We start from the raw sequence: 8,958 nt of genomic DNA, 5'->3' as shown, positions 1-8,958 counted from the left end.
CCAGTAGTATTCTATGCCTCATCTAGTCTCTTAATCCAACTGCCTTGCGGTTTGCACATTGGACAGCCTGACTCTCCACATATATTTCATCATATACAATGCCTTCCTTTCCAACTGAAATGTGATAAATTAACATGGGATTTACATATAGGGATTTCTATATGATGAATGCATTGCCAGAAAACACACCCAGCTTTTGACAACAGCATCTGCACACATAAAACTTTGACTCCCAGGTGGAACTGGATGCCATCTGACTATAGTAACCTTGTGGTCCTTGGGGGTCCCCTGGGATCCACCAGAGGTGAGGTTTTTCATCTAATCTGAGGGCTGCATCAAGGGTATGGCTGACTGGAAGAGCTGAAAGTTCATGGTGAGGGCATTAAAGAACAAGTGAATGTGGTGTTCTCAGTCGCTCAGGTTGCACAAGCATCTACTGTGCAGATGGGACGACAGCTAGGTTGACTGTGGAGCCTGGGGGCAGGAGCGGGGGCAGGTGGGCCTGTGTATAAGAAGAACATTGTTCTTCTTATTCATCAACTTAATGGATGGCCAAAGATCCTGGAGACCTTTACTGAATATTTGATTTCCCCAAAGTTTCCTAAACTGTGGTGAGGGCAAATGCTCATGAGAAACTAAAAGCGAGTTCACTATATTATTTATATATTATCATCTTCCCTCTGAGGATAACATAGAAGTGTAAATATGAAAGCAGACAAATGCCTATAAAGTGACTCGAGCTAGAGAGTGACTTTTGCCTTTAAACAATTGTCAGGCCTGAAAAGCAAATCTTGCAAGCAAAATCTAACTTTGGCCCACTGATACACAGTGATCCTGAGTTCCTCCTCGATTCACAAAGTCTATTATTCTGAGGAATACCCTTCATTAATATTCATTTTGTGTCATAATTATTACAAAGGGTGACCAGTGCAGCTTTATCCTCATTTCAAGCAGTGACTCTACCTTGGTCCTACTGTCTGTCCTCTCGCTTCACTTATCAGAACTCCTGCATGGCCAGTGGAAGCTGGATATGTTTTCATTCAGTGCATAGATCCTTGGGGAGAACTCTTCAAATTCTCCCAGAACTTGTTCATCACACTCCACTGCCCCGGCACTGTCCACAGGGATGCAGTTAAATGCTTTCAGCTGGTTGCCTGAGGTGAAGCCTGTGGCTTTCATACCGATGAACTCTTCCCCTTGCTCCATGGCACAGCAGAGCTCGGCTTCAGACCCAGGGTGGAAATCCCCTCCCACCCCCGTCTCCGGAAGCAGGGTGCAGGAGAAGCCGGCCTGCTCGCTGGGCAGGAGGGTGCCTCTGACTGGCTGGAGACCCCGAGAGGGCTTGTCCCTGTTCCTGGCTAGTGTTCACACTCACTTGGCCTCCATGTAATCTGTCTCCCAGATCTACCCCTTTTTTCTTGTTTTCTTTGGAGATGTCTAAGGAGGAAGACAGAGACATTGTCTTTCAGATTCTCCCATGGAGGGGATGGTGGTCACAGGCTGGGCAAATACCGAGTTCTAACTGGGGGGAGGGGTTTTGTACTCGCTTCTCTCATTCCCTGAGCTAGCCCGTTTCCGGTGTCCTTTGTCCGGTGAAGGGATCCCCCAGAAAAGCCTACATCTGCACCCCCAAATATGGAGCTTTGTATCTTTGGAACAGGGATTGCACTGGAGGTGTGATGTCTGTCGCACCTGACCACTAGTCCGTGCTCCATGAAGTTTTTCAGGTTGGGGAGGGTTTGCCTCAAGTCTGGAGTCCCTAGTCCATGTTGATATCTTAGCTGTGCTATATTTTTGTTCAGAAGATAGACACTGTAATCAAACAGCCACTTCTCCCCTCCTTTTGGGTGTAATGGAAACTCTCCCTCCTTTTCAACTTGTCATTAATATTATCTTTGACTGTTGATAGATCCCTTAAAGTTATAGGATATCTGAGGGGCACTTGTAGGAAAAAGGAAATCATGGATACCAAATGTGCAGTGTAAACAAGGGCAACAGCAATGCTTCCAGCATCTTTTGCTTGGAAGTCCTCAGAATTGGGCACTGTGAGGATGCATGTGGTCTGTCAGTCCATTTTGTACTTCTAAATAACATTTGATGTTTCAGGTTTAGGCCACACTTTTTGGAAAGGTGGCTATCTCATGTTAAGGCCTAAGATGAATATTCCTAAAAAGCAGTTTCTAACTGGTGCCAGACCTGTGAGATAGATTAAGTATAGCCTAGTTAACATGGTTGGATTACTCCCAATCCAACAAGGGCAGAAAAGCAAGGGAGCTTAAAAGAAAGGAGAGATCAGGCTAGTAACGATGTTAGGAAGGAGTGGGGTTATGAGAGACATAAACAGAGGTAGAGAGAAGGTCAAAGGCTTTGAGAGGAGAAGAAGGTTGACGTTTAAAGAGGCCTCAAAATATTGGAATCTGTTTAATGTATTTCCTTTCTTGTCTTCTTTGTACCAACTGAGGTAGGCTGCCCATGGTGCGATGGCTATTCTAATGCCCTTTCTTCTAAGGTGCCACACTCACAAGTCTGACACACCCAAGAAACTATAGGGCCACTAAATTTGAGATGGTACTCAATGAACACATGCTACTTTGAGAAGAAATTGACAGAGTAAAGGTCTTTCTGGCAGACCATATTTCTAGAGCAAATCTGACCAGCAGTTTGGGTAAAATAGGAGTTTTCCCAGGTAAAAGAAGTCTGAGGTAGAAAGAGGGACATGACCTACCTCAGGAAAAATGCCTAAGTTTCTGCTCGTCCAAAGATCTCCAGAAAGCAAAAGAAGAATACTGACCTCAGTCTGACAAAAGTTTGACCTTCAAGAGATCCACAGCCCTGCAACTCCAAACTATGAAAAAACAAATAAACAAACAAACAAAAACAAAATGAGAACAGGAGGAGGACTTACCTCCACACCAAAGAAAATTAGGGTTCTTTGATCGGTTCTGTTTTTGACCCCATCAGGCAGTGTTGGAAATTTTTCTACCCTCTCCCCAAGCAATGGCACCACATTATTTTTTTTTAAGATTTATGTGACTCCAATAGAGGGTAAATCTTCATTGAGTTGAGGCGTATCAGAGAACAATGGCAGACCAGGTGGCTTCACAGCTGAAGCAGGCTCAGGGTTTCTGTAAGAGGAAGAATCGGAGGAACTGTCCTATATTTTAACTTTAGCAGCAGTTTCACCTTTAACCAAGACGAGTGCATGAGGCTCTTTCCTGTTATCCTGCCCCTTGAAGGAGTCCCGATAACCAACAGAACACTATTGCTGAGAACTGTTTCTGCAAGCCTTGTTGTAGTTTTAGATACTCATGGGGTATGAGTATAAGAAAGGAGAAAGTAGATGGGGAAGAGTACAACATACAGGAAAAACAGGAGACTCTCTATATTGTTTGTTAAAAAATTTTGCATCTTTATCCTCAAGGAGTCTGAGACCTCTCAGGCCAAGATTGTTGCACAAGTCCATTCCAGTTACCATTGCCCAAGCAAGGGAGTTCCAGGAGTCTGGCAAGAGTATCACCTGGGTTCCAAAGGTAATCCTCCAAGCCTCTACTGAGGAATAGCAGCCTTAACTCCCCTGCTACTCCGGGTCAATGACTCCATCCATAATGGTGACTCCTGCTCTCACAAGCTAGTCTTTGGACATATGATGACTGAGGGGCCTTGATGGCCACTGTACCTTGCAGTTCCATGGCATTCATGCTGTATCCTTGGCAAAAGTGCATTCTCTGTAGACCAAGACCTACCTACAGCCCTGGAGAATACACAGTTGCTGGGAGGACAAGCAGAAAAACCACCAGTGGATCATTAAGAGTCATGGTAAGTAGGGCCACCCAACTTCTACTCCTTGCTTCCCGGTCCCATATATTCCTCATAATGGATATACAGTACCATGTAGCAGTCTTTGATTGAACATACACACTGTACCCTGAAGGATGGCACTCTATCCTTCCAGGATATTGTTTCTGAGCTGATGTTTCGGCCGTGCCTTCAGTAGCTCATTGCAGTGCAGTGTGCGGGTGGTTGCCAGTGAATATTTGATGTGGTGCAAACAATGGATTCCATTGGGATGGGCCCATTCCTTTACTTCATTCACTGAAGGCTGAGGTCTCTGTTCACATCGTAAGCCACGTGGGATTCCATGGTTAAAGATCACACATTTCATAAGCAAGCCCCCAATACTGATGCTGGCTGTGGCTCTGCAGGCACAAAAGGCTACTTATCACATCTAGAATTGCTATCTATTCTTGCGAGGACCAAATGCTGGCCCTTCCAGATTGGAAGGGGCCCACGGTAGTTGATTTCCCACCAATTAACTGCTAGGTCTTCTTGAGAAATAATGACTTCTCAGGACTTCAGCAATGATCTTTGTTGTTGGCAAGTTGGACATTTAGAGACGGTAGTACCTGGACTGACTTTCTTGGCAAGTGGGAGTCTATGCTATTGAGCTCAGTGTAGCCACTACGTCTGCCACCATGGCCACTCTGTTCATGTGCCCATTGTGCCAGTTCCATGGTGGGTCAACGGTGAAGATTGTCTAATGTTGATTGGCCGAGTCATTTTCTCTGCCTGGTTGTTCAAGACCTTTTCCAGGACGGATGCTTCTTGATAGGCATGAACCTGTGTTACAAAAATCCAATCAAAAATGGGCAGAAGACCAACATGGACATTTCTCCATAGAAGACATGCAGATGGCCAACAGGCACATGAAAAGATGCTCAACATCACTAATTATTAGAGAAATGCAAGTCAAAACCACAGTGAGGTATCACCTCACAAATGTCAGAATAGCTATATCAAAAATCTGCACATTATAAATGCTGGAGAAGATGTGGGAGAAACAGAACTCTCGTACACTATTAATGGGAATGTAAATTGGTGCAGTCACCCTGGAAAGCAGTATGGATGTTCCTTAAAGATCTAAAAATACGGCTTCCCTGGTGGCGCAGTTGTTGAGAGTCCGCCTGCCGATGCAGGGGACACGGGTTTGTGCCCCAGTCTGGGAATATCCCACATGCCGCAGAGCAGCTGGGCCCATGAGCCATGGCCTCTGAGCCTGCGCATCCGGAGCCTGTTGCTCCACAACGGGAGAGGCCACAACAGTGAGAGGCCTGCGTACTGAAAAAAAAAAAAAAAAAAAATAGAACTACCATAAGATTCAGCAATTCCACTCCTGGGTATATACCCGCAAAAACCAAAAACACTAAGTCAAAAATATACACTCAACCCGATGTTCATAGCAGCACTATTTACAATAGCCAAGACATGGAAACAACCCATGTGCCCATCTACAGATAATTGGTTTAAGAAGATGTAATATATATATATACACACACACACACACACACACACACACACACACACGTGCACACACTGGAATCGTAGTCAGCCATAAAAAATGAAATACTGCCATTTGCAACAACATGGATGGAACTAAAGAATATCACACTAAGTACATCAGACAGAGAAAAACAAATGTTATATGATATCACTTATACGTGGAGTCTAAAAAATAATACAAATGAATCTATATACAAAACAGAAACAGACTCACAGACATAGAAAACAAATGTACGGTTACCAAAGGGAGAAGGGTGGGAATAGGGGGATAAATTAGGAGTTTGGGATTAAGAGATACAAACTGCTGTACACAAAATAGATAAACAAAAAGGATTTATTGTATAGCACAGGGAAATCTATTCAATATCTTCTAAAAACCTATAATGGAAAATAATCTGCACTGTATAGCGATAGAGAGATACAGTTATAGAGAGATATATATCTGAATCATTTTGCTATACAAATGAAACTAATACAATATTGTAAATCAACTATACTTAAAAAAGAAAATCTTCACACTTCCTGACTAAAGCTATATGAGCAGCCACAGAGCTCTATCGCAGAACACCTTTTCTCTGATGCTCTAGTCCTTTTTATTCCAGGCCCTGACCAGCTCATCAGGCTCTTCGCCACCTTAAGTAGTCTAATTAGAAACCTTCCACGTAGGGTAGACGATCAAGGTACTAGGCATAAAACTGCCCAATAATATGATTTTTTATTTCTCTCTTTTTAGAGTCATCCTTGAAGAGGAATGTTATGCAGTCATCTTCCATGTTTGGTTTGAACCCACGTACCAAGCCTACCCATCCATACACCAAAGTCAGGCATTTTATTCCTCATTTAGCTGACTGAACAAAACCCCCATGTGGGCATATATGGAAGGTGAGTGAAGTGACTGGTGAAACCATGGTGAGTGATATGATGACTTCAAATACCTGCTCATACAACGTACACATGTCTTCTCCTCTTGTATGAGCTTGGTATTGGATGTTCTATTTTGAGTTTTCTGTGAATTGCTGCCAGATCCATCTGATTTTATGGATTGCCAGGCCCAGAGAAACCTAGCTGATACACAATGATTCAGGACACGTGCTCATATGGGGCCACATGGACTAAAAGCTCACTTTGCTCAGGTTCCCCCAATGCACAGAGAGCTGTTTCTCCATAGTCTGATGGCATGGCCTTGTTACAAAACCCTACAGCCTATGTTGTGATTCTCCTTTGGGGCCTGCCACAGATTCCACACCACATCTTTACCCCTACCACCAGTTTCCCACAGGGTCAAAGACATCAGCCGTGCCAGACTTTATGGCCCAAATTATGGCTTCTGCTTACACAGGCTAGCAAGAAAGCAAGGCCCTTTCTTGCCTTGTGTTCCCACTTCATTATCATCCAGCTCGTATTCATAGGTGTGAAATGTTTGCTTCAATAACCCAAAGCGACATATATATCAGCCATCACATTCCTTGTGGTAGGGAAGGCACCATGAAGCAATTTCCCTTAAACTCGGGGTATGCCTGAACATGACCTACACCACTGTAACCCTAAATACTCCAGTAATGTGAACTGTCCCTGAATCTTTGTAAGGTTTATCTCTTAAGCTTGGAGTGTGTATCTCCTTATAAGACCTCTAATGAACTAACCAACTCATGTTCGCCTGGTCCCATCAGCATGATGCTCTTGATATAATGAATCAGTACGATGTCTTCTGCAGGTTCTGAGACTCTAGATCTGTTCAGATAATATTATGCCAGATGCAAGAAGGTGAACATGGCCCTGGAGGCAAGTACACAAATATGATTATCCATGCCACATGAATGCTACCTTTTTTTTAATACTCTTTTCTGTTCAAAATAGAAATTAACAAGTTTACCAAATCAATGGCTGCATGCCAGGCACCTGAGGTCATTTAAATATCCTCTAGGAATGATAGTATTTCTGATCCAGCAGCCACAATGAGACATTCTCTTTGGGAGAGTTGGTTGTCTACAATCACTCATTAGGATTGATTAGGTTTCTGTTAGGGCCAGACTGGTGATTTCAATGGAGATATGATATGTACAACCACTGCTGCCTCTTTTTGTCTTTAATGGTGACCCTTGTGTCCATCTTCCCACCGTGAACACAATATTGACTTTGATTCACTATCTTGGCCAGGGCCAGAAGGATGTTTAAGAGGCTTCCACCCGCACAGTGACAATGATAGCTCTTATTCCACATGCCAAGGACCTTAGAAGGACATTATCCCCACTGCCTAAGATACCAATCCCAATTATATACCTGGGGACTTGGAGGCAATGACCACTGGGTTGGACTGCAGACCACTGAACATATTGTAAAATGTATGCCAGCTAGGACTCCACTTATTTCCTGATGTCATAAGCTCCCACTATTTCAGGGTCCATGAAAATGCTTTGGAGTCTGAGCAGCAATATCAGTGAAGACACTGTGTCCAATAATCTTCTCAATTCTAGTTGTTTCTCTATCCCTACCATATTGTCTCCCAAGGAAATGGTTGTAGGTTTCTTGGGGAAAGGACTGGGAGAATCACTACATAATCTATTTGTCATGATGTTAATATGTCCTTCCTCCTAGGAGCACAGTGATCTCTTTAGTCAACAGATTCTGTATTTGAAAATTAGCTTTGCCACATGAACTGAGCAGGCATCACTATTTTTTTTTTTTCTTGGTGCAACCATTCTCAGTCTCCTGCTCCTCCCACTTTGCCTTCCTCTGATTATAGATGTTAAGCAGCACTCTCTTTGGCTACTCATCTGTTTGTCTTAGAATGACATTGTCTGTTAGCACCTCAGAAGTCCTTAGGTAAAAGGTAAATCACTTCAGCAGCCCCTCCAATATTGGCAATTTTGATGCTAATTCTGATCTCGTAGTTCCAGGCTCTTAAGTGCAGCCCCTGACCTCTGTTACTTGGGAGAACTCATTATCCTCAGAGCTCTTAACAAACACTGGTCTGTGACAATGTATCATCAGACTGTTCTACAGATGAGGGACTCAACTGAACTCCTTAAAGATGATGTTGCCCCTTGCACCAGTACATTTTAAATAATTTGTATTGATGTATGATTGACATATAACATTCTATTAGTTTCAGGTTTACAACATCACTAATCATTAGGGATATTCCACACTTGTCAGAATGGCTATCATCAAAAAGACAACAAATAACAAGTGTTGGCAAGATGTGGAGAAAAGGGAACCCTCACGTCCTGTTGGTGGGAGTGTAAATTGGTGCAGCCACTATGGAAAAGAGTATGGAGGTTCTTCAAAAAATGAAAAATAGGACTACCATACAATCCAGCAGTTCCCTTCCTGGTTACTTTTCCAAAGAAAATGAAAATACTAATTTGAAAAGATATATATACCCCAATGTTCATTGCAGCATTATTTACAACAGCCAAGATATGGGAGCAACCTAAGGGTCCATCCATAGATGAATAGAAAAAGACGATGTGATATATATGTGTGTGTGTGTATATATATATATATATATATATATATATATATATATATATATGTGTGTGTGTGTGTGTGTATATGTGTGTATTTATATATATATTGGTATTTATGTATAGGTATTTATATATATATATGTGGTATGTA

The 8,958-nt window shown here is 42.8% G+C and overlaps 1 pseudogene; it reads right to left on the bottom strand.

The window, feature by feature from the left end:
* Positions 1-990: 990 nt before the first annotated feature.
* LOC115850955 (UV radiation resistance-associated gene protein pseudogene) lies at positions 991-2,038 on the bottom strand (annotated as a pseudogene).
* Between the last annotated feature and the right edge of the window lie 6,920 nt (positions 2,039-8,958).

This window comes from Globicephala melas, chromosome 2 (assembly GCF_963455315.2).
Source record: "Globicephala melas chromosome 2, mGloMel1.2, whole genome shotgun sequence".
NCBI lineage: Eukaryota > Metazoa > Chordata > Mammalia > Artiodactyla > Delphinidae > Globicephala > Globicephala melas.
This window is presented reverse-complemented; position numbering and strand designations above follow the sequence as displayed.